The sequence below is a fragment of the Rhipicephalus microplus genome, chromosome 5 (assembly GCF_043290135.1).
Source record: "Rhipicephalus microplus isolate Deutch F79 chromosome 5, USDA_Rmic, whole genome shotgun sequence".
NCBI classification, from domain to species: Eukaryota; Metazoa; Arthropoda; class Arachnida; order Ixodida; family Ixodidae; genus Rhipicephalus; species Rhipicephalus microplus.
The window spans coordinates 156,906,196-156,933,151 of NC_134704.1; the positions used below are offsets into that span (position 1 = coordinate 156,906,196).

Genomic DNA, 26,956 nt, shown 5'->3' on the forward strand with positions numbered 1-26,956 from the left:
CACCGTGTGCGAGACTTATTCACATTGGGGATGCTGTTTGTCGAATTCAGCGGGAGCTCCGAAGCCTGTACCAAAAGCTTTGCGCCAGGCAAACTAGAGATACCTATAGAATAGGGGGAGTGTCCGAAGTACCAGACACGCTATTCAAAAACTCTTAGCTCCTGCTTGAAACCAAGAGAGCACATGAAATGGCCTTTGGGCCCCCAAACTTATGGGGCCCCTAATCGAAAAATCCCTATTAACCAGTTTTACTTTCCTTATTAACAAAAGTATTAGCAAAGTCTATGACAGTAGAACAAATAGACAACGAGTGGCAGGCGGAAGAGCGTCTTTTCCCTTGTAAACGCTCCGGTGAGTATTGGTACAGCCGTGGTTGGCTTGTATAGGGCCGTGTGACATGGCGATATGTGAAAAGAGGGGAGCCTTCCAGGAAAAACTTCAATTTTCAGGGGTAAATCGATAGACGCCTTGGTGAGCAAATGTATAGGCGTAGCCGCGAGGGGCACTGCCCTCTTCAGAAAGAAGGGGGGGGGGGTAGGTACGAAGTCTGCCGCATACGTAGACTTAACGGGAAAACAGGGGTGCTGTGATGAACTTTCGCTCCGCCTCCCCCCGTGGTGTAACCGTGCACGCGCTTACGGGGCAATATATACTATCATGTCATGCCGTCATGACTCCTATTCCACATATGCATTGTTCCAGGAGGCAAGTTCGTGCGATTTCAATCAATCAGTTTTTAAAATCTGTTCACACTGCCTACCTTTACTTTGGTGTCCCGTTGCCGCCGCAGTTTTTCCCAAAATAACTTCATACGATTTAGAGATCACCGATAGACGCTCCTTGAGCGGGGAAACCTGCCCTGAGTTGGTCAGGGTTGCTCGACTTTCCGTAGCAGTAGAACATGCACCGTTGTCTTCGTCCCCGTAATCCGTCAAATTTATTCATCCTCCCACATTACGGAACAGGGGGGAAGGCATGCTTCGCGAAGATCCCCCTGAGTTCTAATAATAGTAATATCTGCACTTTAATATCCCAAAATCACCACATCATTACAAGGGACGCCGTAATGGAATGCTTCGGAAATTCTGACCAACTGGAGTTCTTAAAGGGCCACTCACCAGGCCCCATATCAAATTTCAGTTAGGCAGTGGAAGTTGCTGGGTGTCCAATGAGGAACATTTTGCCACAAAAATTTTTTGAATCGGTTTATCACGAACGGAGAAAACAGGTTTTTTGAAGCGGTGTGAAACGAGGATGAGAGGAGGTGAGCTGGAAACCCTTGCTGCTCCTCCGCGTAGCCTTCGCAAGCCAAATCTCTTCCCCACCCTCTCCAGCATCCGACCATGAGGTGACGTGCGCATGACGTGCCCAAACAAGTCCAGCCCCCGAGCACACGAGTGGTGTTGCTTTGTTGACCAGCGTTATTTTGTGGTATTCTGCCTATTTTTACGGGATCTTTTGGAAACGCTGCCTTAGATGCAGTAAAATAGATGAGCACAATGAGTGCGCGAACGCGTAGGAGCGTTCCACGGCGGTCGTCTGCTCCATGCGCTGACCGCGGGGACACGAACGCATGCGAAACGCCGACACATTAGCCCCGCATCTCGTTGCGATTCGCGGGAGAAAAATGGGAAAAAAGACACTCACATTTCCTTATTGCTTCTCATTATTTATCTAGAGTTTTATTGATCTTTTCAAGCAACAAATTACATAAACTACGCATGCCGTGTCAACTAATTTTCGCCATATCACGTGCCACTGTCTGCAACGTCAGAGCAGTGTCGTCTACGTAGAGGACCAACGTCACTGCATTGCCGTGTACGTAGGGCCATTCATACGCGCACGTCATGCCCTCATTCTCTAGGCGCGCGCCGGCAGAGAGGAGGCGTTCATCTTGAAGTTTGACCCATTTCCGTGGCGCGTAGCGTTGCAAATTTTGCCAGACGTGATCATGAACGCCTCGTCTACGCACTACGCTTGTCAGCTCAAAATTGCCAAACCAGGTGAGTGGCCCTTTAACGCATGCACAAACATCGTGCAAAGGACGGAGGATATATGTATATATATATATATATATATATATATATATAAAGAACACAAGCGAGTACACGTACGAAAGAGCAATACTTTTATGCCAACGTTTCAGCCGTGGCACGGCCTTCGTGCAGCCGTGGCACGGCCCTGACGAAGGCCATCGCACGGCCCTGACGAAGGCCTGACTTCGTGCAGCCGTGGCACGGCCCTGACGAAGGCCGTGCCACGGCTGAAACGTTGGCATAAAAGTATTGCTCTTTCGTACGTGTACTCGCTTGTGTTCTTTATACGTACCAGACCCCTTGAACTTCCTGCTGAATATATATATATATATATATATATATATATATATATATATATATATATATATATATATATATATATATATATATATATATATATATATATATATATATACCTTTTCAATTTTTGGCCATCTCAGATCTCGCTGAAAACAATTACGTTGTTACACGTTCATGTGGAAATCCGCATTATTTTTCGGGCAAAAATTTTTCACCACCTCGCCCCGCAGTGGTGCTCTTGTGCCTGCTGACCTGCAGGTCGCGGGATTGAATTCCGGCTGCGGCAGCTGCATTTTCAATGGAGGTGTAAATGTTGTAAGCTCGTATACCCAGATTTTGATGCATGTAACCCCAGGCAGTCGAAATTTCCGGAGTCCTCCACTTTTGTCTCTCATATTGATGTGGTGGTTTTGGGAAGTTAAACCCCACGTATTATTCAATCAATCAGTCAATCATTTTTCGGCACCTAAAGGGTGCTTTGAACTTGGTGCTTGGAAGTCACTCTGTGTTGTGCAAAATAATTTCTATAAAATTATCGCTTTGCGCCATTACTAGCGCTCATTTTTTTTTCTTCAATAATTGGTCATGAACAAAGTAGTTTATTCAATTTTTCAGGAATTTACATATTTTTCATTGTGACAAAGTATTGCTGAAAGCGGCATTCTGGGGATATTTTAAAAAAAACAGTTTGTTTCGTGAGAAATATAATCACAAAACCAATATAAAAGACCAATATAAAATATATACCAATATAAAAAGACAATATAAAATATAAAAACCAATATAAAATATTTGTTTTCATAACGAAAAAAATATTTGTTTATCTAATATAAGTGAAACCACGGCTCCAAAGTTCAGCAACGTTTGAAATTGTCAAATTACTATTTTACCCACATTAGATCATCATTTTTGCAATATAGTGGTCCAAAGAAAAATCTGAGCTATAAACTGCTTTATCGTACTCTATGTCGATAGCTTATACCAAATGTTTCACAAGAGTAGTTTTTGTTCTAAGCAAGAAAAAAATTGAACTTAGCAACTACACGCTTGTGCTTAGCTTCTTTTTCTTTCGGCTTTACCTCACAACACGCCTGCTTGAGATACCCTTTCGCCGTTGCCCAAGCTAGCGTGCTGCGAATAATGCAAGGTACAGGGCTGTCCGTGAGAGATTTCAGTTATTTTGCATTATGCAAAGTCACGATGATAACGTACAAAGTCACGATGATAACGTTTTTCATCGGAACGATGAAACACGTTATCAGGTGACTGACGCTTCCGACAATTCAGAAAGCTGCAGAGAAGTAATCACACGGGTTATCTTGCACATCAGTATCCACAATACCAGAAAATGGATCGTGAAGGCGGTTCGGAGGACACGTCTGACACGCTGTCTATGGCTTCTCAATGTAAGCGTACTTAAATTTACCTACAACGATAAATGCATGTGCCATTGGTAAGAAGTTCCCAGATTACTATTCGATGTAATCCCATGGCAGCGTGGCCTGGTAAGTTTTGACCAACCCCCTCCTGCCATGGCCTTTGCATTCATCTATGTTTAGTTTAAAAAGTTGTATTTGCGGAGACCGAGTGTTCGGTGTCGTTCGGTGACCTGATGAAAACTGATATTTTACATATGCATGTGTGAGATGGTTGCATGGCTTTGCCGTAAAATACACTAGCGTGTGCTGTAGAACTGGGCGTGCCTCTCAGGCCAAGTGATTTTGATACCGATAGGACAGCGATTGCGTTTTTCATCCTTATTCCTTTTTTACTGTCATGCTACGTGAGAAAAACGTGCATAAATATGGCGAATAGAAAAATGGCTGATAGCTTGAATAACAAAAGTCACTTTGTTAAACCGTTGGCTCTAGCAACATTTCACTTTTCTCTACGCCTTTTTGATCACTTGAATACGCCATCTTTCCAGATTTTTTTCGCTCTAATTACAAGTGCTACTCAGAAAAACTGCAGGACAAACCTCTTTTCTGTCGCTCACTCATCCTGCATTTGACGTCAAAAGATAACGCAATATTTGGCACTTTATTTTCAGATGCTCAATTACCTCACTGCTCTCTTGAACTGAATGGGTGCCCCAAAACTGTGTACGGGAAACGCCGGTATATCAAGACTCTGGAAGAACTGAGTGGTATGAATCGCCAGCTTCTGACGCAGCGATCACAGTGCACTCTTACAGAGTGGGGCTATCATCAGTAGCTGTACATAAGAAAGCAAACTTCCCATATTGCGTTCTCTTGTTGCTCGATTTCGTTCCTTGCGCACATCATCAACTGTCGAGGACCTTGCATAATTTAAACATCCCTGTCATACTCACATCATCTTTGGGGCTATTCCAGAAGCTATAGATTGGGCCCAGAACGCAAGCGTAGCTGTTGTGAAATAGAAAAGGGGTGTTCTACTCAAAGCACATCTTTGGAACGGCAAGTCGTAACCCTTTCAGAAGCCGCACATAGGGAACGTATGAACAAGTTGATTTTGGCAGAACCGGAAACAGCAACCAATGGAAAGTCCGATGATGGAAGCGAACTACTCTGTGCAGCTGAAGGAGGCCTCTGCTATAGAACTGCTGCATAGAGACAAAACATACCTTTTCATCTACCCGTTCAACAGTTAGAACAAAAAAAAACAGGCTCATTTTGCGCTGATGACTATGTGACGTTGATGAAGAACGTCAGAACAAACTTTAAGGCACTTGGAAAATGTGTTGATAAGGTAAAGATTCTATTCCTTGCTCCATAGTCATGATACAAAAAGGAAGTTATGAACTATTTCGGTGCTTCGCGGAGACAAGCAGTACAAGCACTAAGATCGAGGACACAGAATCCTGGGCACTCCACCACGAAAGAATTCAGAGACATCCAATAAGTGTGTGCGCAAAGTGCCTAATAAGAGAGTTTTATGAGGATTACAGTGTTTCATACTGCCTCCCAGGGAGAAATGATGCAATAGCAGGGCGACAAAAATGGCTTCTGCTTTTGAACCTAAGGAAGCTTTATGCTGAGTGGAAAAGTACCCATGACATCAAGTGTGGATTTTCCATGTTTGCGAACTTGTGACCATCAAGCCGCGTGGTAGCGAGGTCAAGTGGCACGCACTCTGTATGCGTCTCCATAGGGCATTGAAACTTTAAATTAATGATCCACAGTTCAGGAATAAAGAAGACTCTAGAATAACTGTTAGCTACAACTGTTCGCAACCCAGAATATGAAGACATGTTTGGGAGGTTTTACGCCTGTCCTGGCATGAATCATGCCGAAAGCACGCTCCTTAACAGCTCAGCCTTCCACACTGATCTCGAACACATACATGAACAACAGTGGGTCAGCGGCCCACGATGCATACTCGAAACACTTTTGCTACTACCAGAATATTTCCGAGAAAACTTTTCAGACATGCTAGACAAAGTGATTCTACATCATTACACCAGCAAAAAGCAAGCAACCTACCTTCGTCATGTGAAGTCAGGGCTCACACAAACCAAAGCGCTCCTTCTTCTGGACTCCTAAGAAAATTACACTTTTCTAGGAAGCTCGACAGACTTACCATTAGGTTAATGAGCAAGCAACGCTCTACCCATTCGTAGTTTATTGCTGTCCTGACGCAGACGTAGTGAAAAGTTTAGTTGTTATTTTTGACTGCATAGAACAGGATGTGGTTGCAGTGTTCGTCTTCCAGACAGAGGTCATGACTCTGGGGAAGCTACGATTGCCATAATCGCAGAAAATTATTTGTTTTTCGAACGGGGCTACATCTCAATACAAAAAAAAAACGAAACCATCTGCACCTCTACGATAACAAACAAGGCTTTGGGATTCACGCAGAATGGCCCTTTCATGTGAAGGCTCATGGCAAAAGCACCTGGGATGGTATTCGGGGTGCGGTGAAATGTCTAGCACCCCGAGCAAGTATTCGGAGGCAGTTTGAAAACCGAATTAACACTCCACATGAACTATTCACACGGGCTCTAGACTACACCCAAGGCATAACTCTTATATGGGTCTCAAAAAAGACTGTTGAATCGAAAAGCGCACGATGGTCCTCTCGGTTTTGAAAAGCGCCTACAGTGAAAGGAACACGGGTGTATCATTGGTTTAGACCTTTCTCGTGCATTTAATTGCACGCTGGCGTTACATTATTTTCAACAGCAGTGGTTGTCCAAGTATCGGAGTAAGCTCTGAATTTTGAACGGCTAAATAAAGGAGGCCTATTGCTCAGCCTAACTGTGATGTCATTTATGAAAGGAGATCATTTAGAAAGCAAAAAGGGCGTTAAAGCAAAACTATAGTATTCATTTTGCAGTTGCGATGATTAGTGGTACTGGGGTCTTTTACCGACCTACTAGATACAGAATACTGCACCGTTTTAACAGACATTTTTTAGAAGCGTTGAAAGTGGAGTTTCGTCGAACACTTAAAAACTTGATAAGTAGAGCGTTGAAATATGAGACAATAAAATACTACAAACGCAAGGACGATCATGAGAACTTCGTATTCCTAGGAACCATTCGTGAGAACAAACTAAACGATGAAGCTTGACGCGTGCGTGGATGAAGGAACGCCTCCTCGTTGGGCGTGATGTTATGCTACTTAATCTCCTCATCGAATGTATGGTGACGAAGAACTAAATCACAAGGGCGTAAAGAAATATACCACAAGGAAAGAATGACTTCAGTGTGAGAAATACTGCGTATAGGAATGGTAGCGCTGTATGCCGCCTGGATGATAATGAACGCCGAAATGATTAACGCCGCAATGCTTCGAAGTCGCGACGAATATGTCAGGAATGTTGGGCCGTATAGGGACAAGAAAGATTACATAGTCACAACAATTCACTAATATGATGCCATCTTCTCGGCGTGTCACTGCCGTGCATGGTAATGAAGACATTGCATTCGATGTGAACGAATCACAATGACGTGTTTGACAACTAAAGGCACGGCAACGACGTATTTGCGACGCCCCGCCATGGTGGTCTTGTGGCTAAGGTACCCGGCTACTGACTAGTAGGTCGTTGAATCGAATCCCGGCTGCGGCTGCTGCATTTCCGATGGAGGCGCAAATGTTGTAGGCCCGTGTGCTCAGATTTGGGTGCACGGTAAAGAACTCCAGGTAGTCAAAATTTCCGGAGCCCTCCACTACGGCGTCTCATAATCATATGATGATTTTGGGACGTTAAACCCCAGATATCAATCATCATCATCGATGCATTGGCGATGGCTGCCTAAGAATGAAAAGTTTGATACAACGGCGCATTGACTATGACGGTTTTTGACGCCATGACTATGACTTGGTGATGACTAGTGCAGAACGACAACAGAGATCACGACAACAGAGTGATTAGTAAATAATAACTGGGTGATTACAGTGAAGTTGAAGGCTTAAGCAAACGAGGGTATGATGAGGATGCATTATGATGAGGATGAGGATGCAGGAGAATGTAGCCAGGGGATGGCACTCTGGGCCCGTGCCTCCCTCCTTCCCGGCCCCTGCTCATTTTTTTTGGCCTTGCATACATAGCACAAAATAATCATTTGCCTACCCGGCCCCTACTTGATCGAGAAAGTGCCCCACTCTCACCCCGCAAAAGGAATTCTGCATACAACCCTGGGATGACGGAATGCTGCGGGGATATTGAAGCTCACCTGTACGTGGCATATCACACTCATCCTCACAATCGGGTAAAGAAGAAACGTACAGGCCGAGCGGTTAAGCGATAATGAGATCCGGTTAAATACGCTGTACATTGGAAAGAAAAACGGATTGTAAAAGATCGAAAGAGAAGGGAAATCCAGAAACCGGAGTGAGCTCCCAATTGTGATTGTTCACGGACAATGTTGGTGCGCCGTCCTTGAACGGTGCTATTGTAATGACCCTCTGTCGTAACCGTGGATACATAAAAAGGAAACGTAGGCAGGCGCAGCTTGCACATATTGAATAATTGGCAAAATGCTAAAATAACGTTTTGTACCGTGGTGTGCGGATAAAAAACGTCCACATTCCGAGCTCCTGTCGCGACGTAATCTGGCATATATAATCACGTTGTTTTAAAGCACTTGACCTCGTAAGTGTTCTACTGCAGAGCGACATGCGGCACCACGGGCGACACAACGACGACACGTTTAAGGCAGCCTCTTGCATTCTTCAGGCGTGCGTAAGTAAGCTGCTTTCATATAAAAAAATGTGGAGAAAGCAATTTTGTGCCGGTGCATGTGATGTTGCTTTTGTTCGATAGTCTGAACGGGTGCCATTTGAATCAACAATGAGTTTTCCAGGTTCAAAGGCAAGGTAGCCTTTCTGCCCCCCCCCCCTTTATTTGCGGTATCATAAAGCTATTCACCCTTCTGTCTAGTTGTCCACGTGGAAAACCATCCACGTGGATAGCTTTATTATAAATCTATTCACTTCTCTGGCTATTTCTCCACGTGGACGGCAAGAACACACGATCTTGTTCGTGAAACTTCGTACAGCAGGCGTAGCAGAAAACATGACATCCGCGAAGTGAGAGATTACGAGTGGGGCGAAGCACCCGTTTGTCCGTCTGTTTGTCTATCTGTCCGTTCATCCATCCGTTTGTCCATTCATCCGTATGTATGTATGTATGTATGTATGTATGTATGTATGTATGTATGTATGTATGTATGTATGTATGTATGTATGTATGTATGTATGTATGTATGTATCTATGTATGTATGTATGTATGTATGTATGTATGCATGCATGTATGCATGTATTTATGTATGTATGTATGTATGTATGTATGTATGTATGTATGTATGTATGTATGTATGTATGTATGTATGTATGTATGTATGTATGTTCGTTCGTTCGTTAGTCTGTCTGTCTGTCGATCTGTCTGTCCGCCCATCCATCTGTCTGTCTGTCTGTCTGTCTGTCTGTCTGTCTGTCTGTCTGTCTGTCTGTCTGTCTGTCTGTCTGTCTGTCTGTCTGTCCATCCATCCGTCCGTCCGTCCGTTAATCTACCTGTCTGTCTGTCCATTCATCCGTGCGTTTGTCTGTTTGTCTGTCCATCCATCCATCTATCTGTCTGTACGTCCGCCTGTTTGTCCATCCATTCGTCCGTCCATTAGTCTTTCTGCCTGTCCGTGCATCTACCCGTCTGTCTGTCTGTCTGTCTGTCTGTCTGTCTGTCTGTCTGTCTGTCTGTCTGTCTGTCTGTCTGTCTGTCTGTCTGTCTGTCTGTCTGTCTGCCAACTATACGAAAACCACTGACATTATCTAGTGATATTATTTCCAAGGAAGGAAGGAAGGAAGGAAGGAAGGAAGGAAGGAAGGAAGGAAGGAAGGAAGGAAGGAAGGAAGGAAGGAAGGAAGGAAGGAAGGAAGGAAGGAAGGAAGGAAGGAAGGGAGGGAGGGAGGGAGGATGGATGGAAGGAAGGAAGGAAGGAAGGAAGGAAGGAAGGAAGGATGGATGGATGGATGGATGGATGGATGGATGGATGGATGGATGGATGGATGGATGGATGGATGGATGGATGGATGGATGGATGGATGGACGGGCGGACGGACGGACGGACGGATGGGCGGATGGGCGGACGGATGGATGGATGGATGGATGGATGGATGGATGGATGGATGGATGGATGGATGGACGGACGGACGGACGGACGGACGGACGGATAGATGGATGGACGGACGGACGGACGGATGGATGGATGGATGGATGGATGGATGGATGGATGGATGGATGGATGGATGGATGGATGGATGGATGGATGGATGGATGGATGGATGGATGGATCCAGCATTGCCTTTTAGATCAGGCGGTGGCTCACACGCCCTAGCCATAAAGTTAAGTGCTATCGCTATGTGTTTAAGGATGGAATTTCACTCGCGCCTTGATTGTAGCCACCAATCAGTTCGCCTCCTCCTGGTTATTCCTACCCGTTAAAGTCTATTTCGCCTACACTGTCCCTAAACCTGAATGCTTTGAAAAATTCCGCACCATTACCACGTAATATAGGATGGAGCCCTTTACAGAACATTATCAAACGTTCAGCCGTTTCTTCCTGCTCTCCACACGCCCTACATAACGTGTCAGTGCCTTCGTATTTGACTCGGTACGTCTTGGTCCGCAATGTTCCCGTTCTGGCCTCGAACAGCAGAGAACTACCCGAGAGTTATTGTAGATCTTTTCTTTTGCGATTCCCTGCTTGAAATTCCGTGTGCAATATTCTGCGCACATTTCTGCTTTTGGAGGAGCAAAGAGTCCTTTTCGGCGTAAGTGCACAGTTCCCCCAAAAAACTTTTTAGAATATAGAAGAGCTCTAACAGTAGAAACGTGAGAGAGCTCGCATTCGCCGGAGCGATGCTGCACTCTTGGCCCAAAAACAGGCCCGGGAGGCCGAGTGCCGGCAACTTCGTACCGATGATCCGGCAGACTTCCAAGCCGTGCTAATTAGCGAACGGGAATTCAAGAGCCGGTAGCGGACGGATGCTGCAAACCACACCGCCGAATTAGCTGGCTTTCCAATGGAGGCGGAAATGTTGTAGGCCCGTGTGCTCAGGTTTGGGCACACGTTAAAGAACCCCAGGCGGTCGAAATTTTCGGAGCCCTCCACTACGGCGTCTCTCATAATCATATGGTGGTTTTGGGACGTTAAACCCCACATATCAATCAATCAATCAATTAGCTGACGATGTCAAACGCTTGCAACAACGCCGCGCCAAACAATGAATGCGTGGATCTTGAAAAAGAAAAAAAGAGGCACCTAATTTCTTTCTGCCTATAGGCGACAGGGCGCAGTGTCTACGCCGAACAAGTGGCGTTGCAGCTTCAACGTGACGATTGCGTGAACGAGTTCGGCGGGCCAACATCCGCTTTCGGTGGGAATAACTTTAGCGGCCCTTTGGCTTCGGCTACGGCATCTGTGATCGCCTGTGGCTCGAAAAATACCATTGTGATTAACAAATTGCGAAACACCTTTAACAGCTTACTACACTCTTCGATGACCATGATCATGTGATGCACAATTTGCGGCTTGTGAAGTAAACACTGTTATAAACCCAAGTCAAACGTGTGTAAGCTCCTAAAAAACATGAACATGTAACCAATAATTGCGATAGGATTTAGGACCACGTTGGGTTCAACCCGCTGCTGAAAACCATGGCCGAACATTTCAGCTTTCACTGGTTAACTATATTTACAGATTGCTTGGGCGTGGATTTTTTGTATTTCATACTTTCTCGCTTCCTCCCTCTTTTTCTGTTTCTTCATCTCTTTATTCCATTCGTTTCTTTCATTTTTTCCCTTCGTGTTACCTTCTCTCTCTCCCTTTGTAGTCGGCCTCTCGCCATCTAATTTTCTCTCTGTTGCGCCCCTTTCGTTGCACCCATTGCTGCTTTAATGCTTTCTCTGTACTCGTTCTCCCATCCTTTTTTTTTCTCGTGGTAACCCTGACATCTCGCCTCCTTCACTCCTCTCTCCCATCGCCTGGCTGGTCTATACAAGGCTCTGCTCTACGAACGTGCATGGATATTCGAGTGGTTGGGACGCTCGCCTTGGGATAGCTGCTATACGCGAGTTTGAATCTCGCATCCGCAAAAAAAAAAAAAAAGTAAAAATGTGTTTTATCTCTGTTGTTCCTTTCTGGGTCTTCATCTCTCTTTTTTTTTCTCTCTCTCTCTCTCAAATTCTTCTGATTTCTCTTTTCTTTTCTCTGCGCTCGCATTCTCGCCCGTAAGTTATTGCATCATTCACCTGACAAATCGGCGCATGTCTTGTCGATGTGAAGGGGTAAAGGAAGAGAAAGGCGACGAAGTAGATGACGAGAATTGAACGTTGTTGTTTTTTTCACATTGTGCCAAAACAATCTCGTCTTGTTAAAACAAAGTAATCATATTTCTCCAGCCTGCATACTCCTAAATTGTTCACTTGCAATTACCGCCGGCTTCTTGAACAATCCCTCTTAGTGGGAAAGAGCCACAGGAGAGAATTAAGCAAGCAAGCAAGCGCGTTTTAGTTTTTTATTTGTGAAATACTGCAGGCCAAAAAGGCCCAAGCAGGAGGGGCACAAACACAAACACAATATCAGTACATGAGTGACGCAGCTTCACTAAAATACATCTGTGTAAGAGGAGAGCGAGTAGAAGAAAAACATCAAAACAAAGAAAGCACGCGATCAGTACATGAGTAACACAGCTTGACTAAAATACATCTGTGTAGGAGAAGAGCGAGTAGAAGAGAAACATAAAAAAAAATCAAGCGATATTGGGAGGGGGGGGGGGTCAAGATTCACAGAATTAAACATTGGGTTCATCAAGATCGAAGGTTTGGAGAAAATCAGAAGGCAAGTTATTCCATTCTGTTACAGTTCTCGGAAAAAAGGAAAACTTAAATAAATCTGTCCGCGCAAAATACGGAGTTAAAGATCGGACATGAGAATGACGAGTTTGCCTAGTCGAAACTGGGGTAACATAATGTGATGGGTCTATCCCAAGTTTATTGTTAATTAGTGAGTCCAAGAATTTTAGACGGAGAAGCTGGCGCCGCGATTGTAGCGTCTGGAATTCGTTATCTCGCATTAGTTCCGTAACTGATGTACCACGACCATACTTTGAGTAAATAAAACGCACTGCTCGTCTTTGAATCTTTTCGAGGGAATATATGTTAGACTTAGTATGCGGATCCCATACAATACAAGCGTATTCAAGCTTTGGACGTATTAAAGTGTTATAAGCTAATAGTTTCACTTGCGACGGGGCGTCTCTGAGTTTGTGCCTTAAAAGACACAGTTTACGGAAAGCCGATGACGAAACATCGGCAATGTGTGCATTCCAGGACAACTTATTCGTTATCGTTATACCTAGGTATTTGTATTGACTGACTTCTTTTAAGGGTTGGCTTTTGGAGGAATAGGAAAACTGAAGGGGATTTTTCTTGTTAGTAATTCGAAGGCAAACAGATTTATCGAAATTGAGCACCATGCCCCATTTGTTACACCACGAAAGAATATTGTTAAGGGCAGTGTCGAGAGCAACCTGGTCATCTGGCGATTGTACATCTGTGAAAGTAATGCAGTCGTCTGCAAAAAGTCTTATTTTAACCGGATCAGTGCTAGCATTAACAATATCATTGCAATAAATTATAAACAGCAGCGGACCTAGAACACTACCCTGCGGTACGCCGGAATCTACTGGGAGATGAGGTGATGTCTGTCCACAGACGTCGACATACTGTTTCCGGCCGTTCAGGTAAGCAGACACCCAGGATACTAGGTAGTTTGGAAGCCCTATAGTCTGCAATTTCTCGATGAGCTTGTTATGGGGAACACGGTCGAATGCTTTACTGAAATCTAAAAACAGTACATCGACCTGACCAGCTTTGTCTAAAATAGAAGCAATGTGATGAATAACTGAGACCAACTGGGTGACTGTGGAAAACCGTTTTCTAAATCCATGCTGAAAGGGAGATAAAATGTGGTTATCATCTAAGAAGCTGTTTATACGAGTGGCAATTATATGTTCTAGCATTTTGCAACATGCGGAAGTCATAGAAATGGGACGGTAGTTTGGTATGCACTCTGGGTCCCCCTTTTTCACAAAGGGCAGAACACGTGCCAATTTCCAATCGATGGGTAAAGTTGCTGAACTTATTGAGGCTCGGAAGATCACAACAATGTACTTGGCCAATATTTCGGCATATCGCCGGAGAAATGCATTGGGTATGTTGTCTGGTCCAGGGGTTGATTTAACTTTTAATTGCAGCAGTAAATTAAGGACACCATCGAAAGAAATGAGGTTAGGATCTGAATCAGAAGCGTCAATGCTAATTGAGACAGGCAGGGTAGAAGTTGAAAAAACACTATGAAAATAGTCGTTGAAATTTTTCGCGATAGTTTGGGGATTGTCAATTATAGTGCCGTTAAACTTGATTCGATTTACAGAGCTTTTACGGTCCCTAATAAAATACCAGAATTTTTTAGGGTCCTCTTTGATGAAGTTTTGCAACTTGACAGTAAAATAAAAATTCTTGGCACTTTTAATAGCTTCGGAGAGGGAGTTACGAATTTCCCTGAGAATGTTAGCGGGAGCACCTTTTTTCCGATAACGCTTGGCTTTACGCTTCATTTGTATTATTGGCCTTGTGATCCATGGTGTGAACTTTGGGGGTTTTTTCGTTTTGTTTGGTACAAACCGTTCAATGCAGTGGAAGCATAGTTTCTTAAACTTATCCCAGAGAACAGAAGCGTCGTCCCCATCAAAATGCACCAATTCACATTCAAGATAATCTTGGATGCTCGTATCGTTAGCACGGGAAAAATTTTTGACCTGTTTAGAGTTAGGTGGGCTATTGGAGCGATTACAATGCAAGGGAAAAGAAACTGTGACCATGTCGTGATCAGATAAGCCGGGTTCAACACAAACACAGCAATCAAGAATAGTGCGATGCATGAACACAAGATCTAGTAACGTGGACGAAGCATTACCAACACGTGTTGGTTGCTGAACAATTGGGGCGAGATTGTGGGAAAGCATTATATCGAACAGTATATTTGCATTAATCAAATCTGATGTCGACTGCATTTGGTTCCAGTTAATATTAGGCAGATTGAAGTCGCCGATGACAATTAGCTTTTGATTACTGTAATTTTCCATATGGGTTTTCAAGTTAAACAAATAATCCGGCGACGAATTCGGCGGCCTGTACACTGCATACAATACAAAAGACTTATTGAAGAGTGAAAGCCTCAGGCATATGCTTTCTGTACTTTCAACGTCCGGTAAACGGGTGACAGTGATTCCTGTTTTAACAAGTACTGCAACTCCACCACCTCTTGAGGCCCTATCTCTGCGGTACATTTCATAAGCTGGAGGCACTAAGTCTTGGTCACACATTTCGCTGTGGAGCCACGTTTCCGTTATTACAACAACATGAGGGTTGTATGCTAAAAGTACAGCCTCAAGTTGTTCGGTTTTATTTCCAATGCTTCGAGCATTCATATTAATCAGTCTAACTTGCTTCTGCGCGGCTGGTCAACACTTGCTACCCGTACTTTCGTTATCGGGTGCACTGCCGATAGACTGAGGCGATGCCGTGGCACACCGACGGCTTCCAATTAACTGACGTTTGTTTGTTACGTCATTCCAAATAAACAGATCATCACCTACACGCAACTTATCATGCACCAAAATGCCTTCTTGCCTTGTTCTTTGTCGGCTTTTGCACTTTCCCACAGTAATTTACGTTTTGCCAACGTCTGCTTTGAGTAGTCGTTCTGAACAAAGATGTTAGTTCCCTTTAGGTTGCTCGCCTTTTTCAGCACAGCTAGCTTTTCGGTGAAGTCTTGAAGATACAAGATAATCGGCCTATTTGAGCCTGATCTTCCAAGCCTATGAATCCGGGCAACAGAAGTGCATTTAACGCCGAGCTTGCTGTGAAATGTTTCAGAGACGACTTTCTTTTTAAGATCAGATTCAGTTTCTTCCGGCTGTTCTGGGATACCAAAAACAATCAAGTTTGAACGTCTGCATCGATCTTCAAGATCCGTTAGCTTTCGGGCCTGGAAATTCATTGAGTTTGTGTAGACCTTAAGAAGGTTGTCCAGGTCATCTAATTTTGAATTTTTAGTTTTCATTTCAGCCACATGGGTCTCGATTTCTGAAAGACGCCGTGTAAGCTCTGCTAACATGTTTTCCGTTTTAGTTGTAAGGTCTGCTAGCTCACTTATTGATTCACCTTGTCAGGTGATTACCAGTTTGTGGTAATCATCCTTTTCTATCTATGACATACGGCTAAGCTTGACCCTAACAGCCCTGCTGTAACAATTCGTAAACAGGGTTGGCGCCGTAGGCGACGTTTCGACAAGCAGACCTGCAACTGCCTTCCTTAACGCTTCTGTGCATTTGTTTTGCAACGTCTCCTCCAACGCGAACAGAGGAGGCGGAGACGGCACATAATAATATTACGTAATTTGTATGTTTTTAATCCAAAATGTCTCTACTGAGTCGACCTAGCTGCAGTATAATTAACTAAATGATTTTAGGTGTTATAATGCATTCAATTCCTATGACTGCACTAGTTGCGGGTGTGGCGCTTAACTCTGTCTCCTCTTTTTTTTTTTTCAAACAAATGAATGAATGAACTGCGAAAGCGGGGGTGAGTGCCCCGCCGTGGTGGTCTAGTGGTTAAGGTACTGGTCTGCTGACCCGCAAGTCGCGGGATCGAATCCCGGCTGCGGCGGCTGCATTTCCGATGGAGGCGGAAATGTTGTAGGCCCGTGTGCTCAGATTTGGGTGCACGTTAAAAAACCCATGTGGTCGAAATTTCCGGAGCCCTCCACTACGGCGTATCTCATAATCATATGGTGGTTTTGGGACGTTAAACCCCACAAATCAATCAAGCGGAGGTGAGCGACGAAGAAGCCGCTGCTGCCTTGAAGGATACAAGTCCGCTTGTGGAAACATCGGCTCCAGTATGCACCAGCAGTACAGCTCTATCCCAGTCATTTATAATACCATGACAAAATGAAGGGCGGAGCGCACAGACGAGAGACAAAGAGCAGCTATATGTTGTTGACCTCGCCTAGAAAAACCGGTACGCTACGCTACAGCTTTGCAGCAGAGTTGGACGGAATAATTGAAGGGTTGAGAAAGAGAGAAGGAGCACACAAAGAGGGTCTGTGTTGTGCAGAGTACGACGCCGCTGCTGTAGGCGAGAGCCGCTTATGCAGGCCGCTTTTTCTTTAAATATTAAACAATGCATTTAACGATGCAAGTACTCATTACCGACATAGCAACAGCATCTGCAATGACTAACTGAAGTGGCATTCAAAGAACTCTCGTACAATGAGCCTATGTTTCATTGCCTTTGCATAGTGATAAGGCATATTGAGACACTGCTGCCTTGCTTTGTATTGCAAAGAAGGTCGATATGCTCAAATATGAAACATTCTCGCTTAACTTTTTGGTTACCACGTGAAAATGGTTGTTTTTCATATGTATCAGCCAAATAATTTTTGCCAGTTTGAAAAGTAATCCAGCACGCATAACAGCAGACCAAACTTTGCACAATGAAATGCTCTTTCTAAAAATTATATGTTGTAGAGAAACAATTAAAAACATTTTAGAATGAATAAAAACGTGAAAAGTGTGAAATTTTGAGTTGTCAGATAATAAACAGCGCAATAAAAACACTATATACGCAAAACTATTAAAAACAAAGAAAATTCAGCATATACAATTTGTAGATAAATTACCCAGGAACAGTGTAAAAATTAATGAATGTTGTACAAATTGTTCCTCTTCACATATACAGAGAAAATCAGAACCAAGGTGCTGTTTCGTTGTTCGTGCTATGCGGTGAACCTTTGCCTAGTTTTTCCTGACGCAAGTGTACTCGTACTTTTTTCATAGTATATTTTCGCTGTATTGTGATAGGAGTCTCCAGGTGTTTCAGTATTGATAGATACCCATGGTGTGAATTATTTCTCTATAAATGAAGTGTCCAATGAACTTTTTTTTTTCATCTAGCGTCACATCTTTCCATGAGCCACCTCACTCTGCATAAGTTAACGTTCTCATATAGGCATCCAAGCATTTTTTTTTTTTTTTTGCCTTTGCACATAGATGTGCTCTGGGAGCCCTCCTGTAGTTAGGAGAAGGAGTTAGGCAGCAAGCGCCAGCCCACCGCACTCCAGCGAAGTGTGGACCACGCACGTAACCAGAGCAGCTATAAGATTGTGCACAAATGTCAGAAGCTATACACAGCTGTGGCGGAGGAGACAACTTGAGGATGTATACAACAGAAGCCCATGAACGGCTGCGGATGTGTGAGGCTGACGCAAAACATCGTCGCCATGAAACTTGAAGCTGAGGTGCTGTCATCTTCGAACTCTAAGCTCGTCCTCACTCAATTCAGGTTAGGTAACAAGAGATTTTTGACGAGGGCATGAGTTTTGCAGTGCTGGTGCGCACCCATGCACGCGGGACGACGGCGTCGTAGGAGCGACTAGTGACATTAAATGCAACCCTGTGTCTGATATAACAATGCAAGCTAAAATTTCTGGATTGATGGCCACTTCGACACTTTAGACAAGCGGCAGACCTTCGCAAATATTTTTTGTAGAACAAGTTTTCCCTGTCTTCGAGAAACAGCTCCCTATTGAATACCTTGCATATTGTTACGAATATTATTATAGCAATAATATTATGTCAGTAATTGCTGTTAAACAATGTCAAATTGCGAAGCTGACACTTTAGTATGATATTCGGCTTGCAAAGATTATTTTCATTACAGAACTTCAATGTTGTATGCTGTACCGTAATCACGAGGGGCACGCACTTCTGTCGAGTTCGCCAGCCTAGTGCACTTTTCGAACAACACACGCACATTGGTTCGCGCAAAGGTCTGTCAAAAATCAGTATGTTGCAGAAACCAGCAAATTAAAATTGATTCTGAAAGTTGAGTGCCTGAACTAACTATTGCTGGGTGCACGAGAAACAAATTTAACATGGCGAAATCAATGATCCAAAGCGTCGGTCACCGTTGATCGATTTGAATAGGCGTGGTAACGAAAGAGTTGAGGTGGGTCCCTTTTCTATTACGGAAACGAGCTGGCACCTTTGTGGGAAAAAAAACGTGTATACAAGACAAAAAAATATGATGTCGGTTTAAATCAATAGCTTCTAGCAGTGTTTTATCGAGCAGTTAAGCCAAAGAAGATAAGTAGCGGGGAATGGTATGAAATTTTCATCATCTGCAGTATCTAGGCACATGAAGTGCATGCGCTAACAAAAAGTGCTGCACAAAATAATGCGAATTCGTTACGCAACAATGACATTGTTGTTTCCTTAGCACCAGTAGTCCTTCATATCTTTTGCGTGATCTTTTTAGCTTAGCCATTAGATTGTCGTATCTTATCAACCTGCTATCATTCAGTAATGTTGAAAGTTGGGCGAGTTGGTAATAGTTCATGATTACATATGAAGCATTGATTGATATGTGGGGTTTAACGTCCCAAAACCAGTATATGATTATGAGAGACGCCGTAGTGGAGGGCTCCGGAAATTTTGACCACCTGGGGTTCTTTAACGTGCACCCAAATCTGAGCACACGGGCCTACGACATTTCCGCCTCCATCGGAAATGCAGCCGCCGCAGCCGGGATTCGAACCCGCGCCCTGCGGGTCAGTAGCCGAGTACCTTAGCCACTAGACCACCGCGGCGGGGCTACATATGAAGCAGGGCACGAAGACAGGCACAAAAAGAACGATAAGGACACCTCTGTACTCTCCACTAGTTTATTTTGCAGAAAAAACATGGTTACTATACAACAAGACCGTGTACCACGTGCTGCAATAACGTTCAGACTACAGCATATTTTCTAAAAAGCACACTTCGCAGTCGCTCAAAGTTATCAATGCTTGGCTAATGCAGTAATCTTTTCTTTTTGCGATGTTGAAGGCCTCTATCACTTCCCTGGTCACCTTATATCTGTGAGTGGAAAATATTTCTGTCTCAGAGAACAGCGGGGAGCAGCCACACTTTGAACAATGCCACCTTATGTGGGAGAGAGCATTATTAGCTAATGGTCTCTGAGGATTCGCTGTAGAGACCTAGTCGACTGCACTGTCTGCCCCGGGTGATTCGACGACCTCAGCCGGGCCAGTGCATGATGTTGTGACGATGACAGGAAATCCCAAGGACCACCTGCCTGGCCCACCACAGGTGGAGCACACCGTGTATGCCTTAACAGACGCGCAGGTAAACCGTCCGCCTACCGCTCCGTACGCGTTCTGGAGAATTTCAACGCCGCCGACGGCCCCTGATAACTGCGATGCCACAGACCCGCCACTCGATCTCGCGTCGCCCAACATCGGCCCTCGCTCGAACAACGCGATGACTCATCGGCGTATGCCTACGCATTACACGTCGTCAAAAACCGGAAAAAGCCATCTATAAGTGCCGTCTGAGTCGCCTTGTCCTCACGCTAAGCCATGTCGCATTTCGTCGGTCCAGAGCGCACTACTTCCAACTTGTTTGCACCCTACTCAGCTGATCAGGCGGCCGCCGCAGCCGGTAATGTGCAACCGGAAGCGATGGTACCCGCACCATCAACACACTACTTGGGTGGACCGCCCTCCCTGTCGACGTTCCCACCAGCACCAACATGGACGTGCAACCAGACCCATTGGACTGGCCTGGCCGTACTACGCACATGCTACAACCTATCTTTCATGCATCAGTGCCCGAGTGCGCGCGACAACCGACCACACTGAAATGACCCGTGTGTGTTCTCTCGGCCCTTAACCATTTTTCACGTTGTCGTTGGTACTCGCTATGGCCAAAAGGGTCCCTCCATCAGGACCCTCGCCCGCTCCATCCAACAGCGTACCTGCGTCGCCAACATCATCCGCTGTGCCATTTCCAATGTCGCCCGCCAGAAACCCACTGATTGCCGATAGTCCCTTCAGTTGGCTGCCTGAACAGCTCAGGGACCCTTTCTCTTTGTGGCCCAGACACTCTTGTACATTTTGTTAATCTTTTATCGCGTAACACGCTAGGCGGGGAGCCTTTGTAGCGTAGCGCTAGTGGCGGCTGCCGCCAGGGAAAAAGATCATGGGCGCCAGTAGCTCGGTGCGCGCGGAGCGTAGAATTTTTGTTCGTTTCTGGCTGGCTGGCTGCCATGGTCGCTGCTCTACTTCGGCACCTCGCTCCCTGTACGACTCGCACTTTTCATTATAACAGCGACGACGGCACGTCTACGTCGGACGCCGTCCCGTCGCTACGAGCTCAATCCGGTGTGCGGCCTTACCTCTCTTACTGCGCATGCGCTTCTCCTTTCCCTACTTCTCCTCTCCTACACTCCCCCCTCTCTCGCCTCGCAACGCCGACGCAGGGAGTCTCTGCTAAACTTCCCTGGTTCCTCCCTCTTTCTTCGGGCACTGCTCACCGTGGCGTTTACACTCCCATTGCGCATGCGCGTCCCCTCCCCCTCTCCACTTCCTGTTGCCCCTCTCGCCTCAAATCGACGATGCAGGCAGCGTCTGCTAGCAAGTTTCTTCATTTAATAAACCGTCAGCTTGCGCTGCCCAACCATTCACTGTCCACCCCTTTTATATAGGTGCTGGATCTTGACCACCAAGGTGTGCTGGCAAAATATTTTTTCTGTGCATTGTTTAACAATAAATTTAGCAGTGTGCGCGTTAACTGAAAGATTAAAGTTTACTGTGGGTATCTGTGTCCAATCGGAGTCGTCTTTCTCTCATTGCTCGTAAACAGAGATTGACGTGTTCCAGTAGGAAACGCTGGTTCATGACTCCGTGCTTCTCGCCTCCCCATATTTCTCTCCTGCACAACGCCGCAATGGGCACCAGCGTCAATGTCGCCGTCTGTGTAAGTGTCAGCACCCGCTGTTTGGCATCTGCACATTGTTCCCTTTACTGGAAGATGGTGTAAATTTTTTGAGAGTCATATACAGAAAGAGAAATTGGGCCAAGTCTTACGAAAACGTTGAGAAACGCCCAAGTAACTTTCACTTTTTTATCACTTGCAATTTTAATGGATGAACTAATGATTGTAAATTGTGCATAAAAAAGTTTTGCATTATAAATGATTTGAATCCTGCAGCTGTTTGAATCAACACACCCAGGCCCATTACAGTAGGAATGAGTGGACAGCAGTGACCAGAACAACTATCATTACTGAGTCTATTCTGTTTCGTTTGAGTCCTAGACACTTTGCCGGCGTATTTTAATTGCGCAATAAGTTTGTTTTGGGCGAATTGTTACACATTGAAAGACATAACGATGGAGGGCCACACTCGCATTTAAAGAGCAAGCGGCCGACTTTACTGCTGCGTACTGCCGTTTACTGTTCTGTAGTTTTATCGCACAACAAGATCATGTCTTTCTTTCGGTTCATCGCTTCAGCATGGTATATTTCAAATGCAAGACAACCGAAATAAAACCTGGGAGCTCCGATCTATTCGGGAAGAAAAGGGGCAGAAAGCCAGCAGACACGAAGCTAAGGACAGTAGAAGCCTTTTTGAAAGTATTTTTAGCAGTCAAAAACAAGAAAACGTGGTCGACAGCCTAAGAGGGTGTAACCCACTAGAAGGACCACTCCATTTATCACTCTAGTCATCGTCATTATGTCCATGCAACAAAGAATGGCAGTGACGAAGGCACAAGAATAGTGTTTGTTTTGTCGTGAAAGATTCCCATATCGTCCATTCGCTGCCTCTATAGCCGTTTTTTTTTTTGCACACCCAATTCCAGCTCGAATTACATGTTCCAAATTATGACTGCCACATCCAAACTTCCCTTTCGACTGCCGGCAATATTATCAATATTATGTTATATATATATATATATATATATATATATATATATATATATATATATATATATATATATATATATATATGCGTGCTCGAGCTACATTGAAGCTATATTAGCCAGACAATTGTAACAGCAGACTCGACCATGCTGTCAGTAGCAAAAAAAAAAGCATTTTGCTCAGGTAGAATAGAAGACATAACCCCTTTAAAAAAAGATACGTGACAGATTACAACAGTGCATAGGTCATCGCTGACGTGTTATTATAAGAGGTATCATTGTACGCGCCCTACACTAACGCGCCAACATCCCTGATTATGACTATTAGAAACGACGAACGCCCCGCTGCGGTTGTCTAGTAGCTAAGGTACTCGGCTACTGAACCGCAGGTCGCGAGATCGAATCCCATCTGCGGCGGCTGCATTTCCGATGGAGGCGGAAATGATGTAGGTCCGTGTGCTCAGATTAGGGTGCGCGTTAAAGAACCCCAGGTGATCGAAATTTCCGGAGCCCTCCACTACGGCGTCTCTCATAACCATATGGTGGTTTCGGGACGTTAAACCCTACATATCAATCAATCAGTCAACAAATCGATAAATCAATCAACATCAAGAACCGAAGAAAGCGTTTGTTCTGATACAGTGCAGATCAATGTGGGTGTTATGTTTGCGTTTCGAGTCATACCTCTTTCTTCTCTTTATTTATTGTCACGGGGTCACGACGTGAACGAAGGGAGCAGACTCTAGATTAAAGATGAAACTTTGCTTGGGCCGAACTTGGGACCGACAAACGAAAAATAATATTACAGCGATACACATTGACACCAATAGCGGTGAACAGAGCGTCAACCGAAGCGTACCGACATTTATACTTGTACCGTCGAATATTCTCGCATTATCGCTAGCAGCCACGAAGGTTCCTGAATAATCTGTAATGTTCGCGAAGTGGGCGTAATCTGAACCGAATGGTCTCTTCTTCAACACTGCAGGTGCGGTTTGCGCTCAGAATTACAGTGTAATAGGGCGATAACAAAACTTCAGCAAGTAACGTGGCGATATCTTTTTCCTGATTCTCTAGTGTATATATAGAGTAGCTAACCATAACTCTTTCTGCATGGTTAAACTCCCTGCCTTGTCCCTTTGTCTTCATTTCGCCGAAGTCTATGATGGAGTTCATATTACCGTATATCACAATAGTGCGTAGCTCATCACCGATTCGTCATAAATAGGGTATCCTTATGCGTGTCCTACATTGACATGCCAACATTTATAATTACGACCACTAGAACCAAAGAAGTGTTCGTTTAGGGCAGGTCATCGTGGGCGTCTTCTTTATGCATTGTTGTGCCGGAGGCATTGTCTTCGTGCGGGAGCCCTTATTCCCACAGGAGATCGGCTAGTCGTCCAGAGTTCCGGTGAAGTCTCCCTTTTCCAGCGCCATTTTCTGCGGAGACAGCGGTGAGCCACTCACAGTTCTGGGGAAGCCTTCTCTTCCCCCGCCAAGCCCCGGGAACCGGCCTTAGACAATCTGGAGACGTCTGCGCCACTGCTTACTTGACCTTTCTCTCTTTTGTCCACTTTTCTCCCCTTCCCCGCAAGCACTGCGCCGTTTTTCCAACCAGGCTGCAGAAATTTGGTGCCTTCTTCCTCTTCTACCCACTACCACCACCACCTCAGACAATAGACTGGAACTTTAATTTGAGGAAATGCCGGCCTCAAATAAGGGGGTTTGTGGCCGGTTTGTGGGATTCGTCCCAGCCAACGTCGTCGTGCTGGTCGCGGCTTTGTACAAACAATATTCTGCTTTAGTAAAGGTTGCTGTTTTCAAAACGGCTGCCTACCTATTCCGTCTCTGGGTGAAGGCTTCAGTGGCGTCTGTTCGGCTGCTTGCCGCTCTTTGACATTCGCTACCATCGCGACACAGCGAAATTCCAACGGTGTTGGCAGCGCTGGAATGTCACAAACCCCATAAATCCTGACAGGATACGGCGGAATTCGCATTACAATAGCGCGTCTTCATCGGCGATATTTCATACGGGGAATTATTATATGTCGACTACGTTGACATGCCAGCGTTAATGATTATGATTACTAGACACAATGAAAGTGTGTGTGCTAGATAATAAGCATGGGCATTGGGGTGCCAGAGGGTCACTTGCCCCCACCCCTCAACACACACGTGCCCCTCAATCAAGCTTCACCAGCACACATCCTAACACTCTAAGGCACAATTTTACAGACCATCAAGTTCTAAAAGAGCCCTGCAGGGTAACCTAGGCGTTCTGTTTGTGCGTAAGGTCTACGGGTAAGTTCTTCTTACAGCAGTAAATCGCCTATCGTCAATATGCATTACGTGAGATATTATTATCCATGACCTACGCCGCGATGCCGTCCGCTGCGATGGTGCATCGGTTACGGTGGTTGCCATGCTACTCGAAAAGTCGCCGCTTCGATCCCGGCCGTGGCTGTCGCATTTTGAAGGAGGCGGAATGCTAGAGGCCCGTGTACTGTGCGATTTCGGTGCATGCTATAGAGCACCAGATAGTCCTAATTTCCGGAGCCACGCTCTACTGCGTCTGCGACAATCGTATCGTTGTTTAGGAAGGGTAAACACCCAAGTGTTATATATATACCGACATCGCAACATCCCTGATTATTATTACGAGAATGAAAGAGTTTACATTGTGGAAGATCTATGTGGGTGCTACTTTTATTTAAAGACAAACTGGTGTGCACAAATAAAGACAAGGGCTCCAAAAGACCAGACAGGGCTGGTACATTGCGCCTGTTCTTATCCGGTCTTTTTGTGTGTCGGTCTTTGTTTGGGTACTTTAGTTTACCTTGCAGTATGAAACAACTCGTCCTGCTGGCAAGCTTTACTGAACCGCAGATTTGATGCATAAAGTCTACAATGGAGTTGAGGCTACATTACTGCTTGGTTATCGTCAATACGCCATTATCTGGTACTGTAATATGTGGCCTACACTGGCATGCCAGCATTCCTGAATGTGAATTCATAAAATGAATGAGTCTAGGTTCCACATATGCACGACAGATCCCCACGGGGGGCATTAAGATTGAGCCTGAAACTGCGAGAATGTTTCTGTGGCCATTCATCGATATAGGCCTTTACATGGGGTGCTAAAATATGTGGCCTGTGATGGCACTCTGACCACTTCCTAGTTTCAGTAATGTGCGCTTCGAATCTAGTTTCGCCGGTGAATTTCGTCAAATTTTAGTACTACGTGGTAATCGCCACAGGCCGCTTTTTCGAAATCCCAAAGCTACAATCGGCTTTTCTCAGAAAGTCTCACATTGGAACTGACCGCCTACTTCATTTATCAGTAAGAATTTTAATTTCTGCTGCCACAGAAAACTCATAAAGGCAGCAAACAGTTGTTCATTCTAGCTATTTTTCACCACTGTTTTCTGGAAGACTTCTGAAAACGAACGCTGATATATATATATATATATATATTTATATAATTACTTTGACGTGCTCCGTGCTGTAGTGCGTACTGACTGCATGTGCATGTATAGCGACATTTTTTATACCACAACTAAGAGGTAGGCCGCGGGATTTCATTTCCGCAAACAGACTCCTTCGCATGCACTTTCCGCGAGCTGATTTACCTTGCGAGAGCTCGAACTCATCCGTCATGGTGCGTCAGGCTGCACTTGCCGGCACACCATCGTCCTACGACGCAGGGTTACTCCAAGAGCCCGCCAGTGTCGACACGCAGCACTGCAGCACAAGAGCTCGTGGCATCTCACAGATCTACAGCGCACCGTGCAGACTGTTCCCGCGTCCGCGTCGTGACTGCTGCTCTACAAACGCCGGCTTCTGCTGCGGCGGTCTCTACACAATATCGATGAAGCACACGTGTGCGGCAACAAGTGTGGCTGCATTGTTTGACCTTATAGTTCGAAGGTATGCGCCCGCTGAGCTCGCATTCTGCGCTGCACTTGTCGTCGCGTGTGCACCGCGGGAGCCGAAGACGGCAGAGATTAAACACAAAGGCTGCTGCCGTTCGCACGATAGCGAAGATATGGCGAGATGTAAATGCATTTATTAATTGATTGATTGATCGACATGTGTGCTTTTACGTCAAAAAATCACGATATGATTATGAGAGATGCCGCACTGAAGTGCTCCGTAAACTTCGACCACCTGTGGTTCTTTACCATTGTTGTGAGTGATGTGTGCGAGTCAAGGGATTTTCCAATTTGGCGTGGCAAGATGAACTACTGACAATGTGTTGCCTGCGCCAGTGTGGCGTACACTGGCGATTAAAAACAGAAGAAA

The 26,956-nt window shown here is 45.1% G+C and overlaps 1 protein-coding gene and 1 long non-coding RNA gene across 3 annotated transcripts in view; one reads left to right on the top strand and one right to left on the bottom strand.

The window, feature by feature from the left end:
• PolZ1 (DNA polymerase zeta catalytic subunit) overlaps positions 1-26,494 on the bottom strand; it is a 282,317-nt gene extending 255,823 nt beyond the window's left edge. For both annotated transcript variants that reach the window (XM_075896104.1, XM_037424966.2), the window contains exon 1: positions 26,284-26,494. The gene's annotated coding sequence lies outside the window, so the exon portion shown is untranslated. The remainder of the gene's footprint in view (positions 1-26,283) is intronic.
• LOC142817417 (uncharacterized) lies at positions 1,681-4,583 on the top strand. The gene is made up of 2 exons (XR_012895221.1): positions 1,681-2,003; positions 4,387-4,583. It is a non-coding gene; the product is annotated as an uncharacterized LOC142817417 (long non-coding RNA).
• Positions 26,495-26,956: the final 462 nt, after the last annotated feature.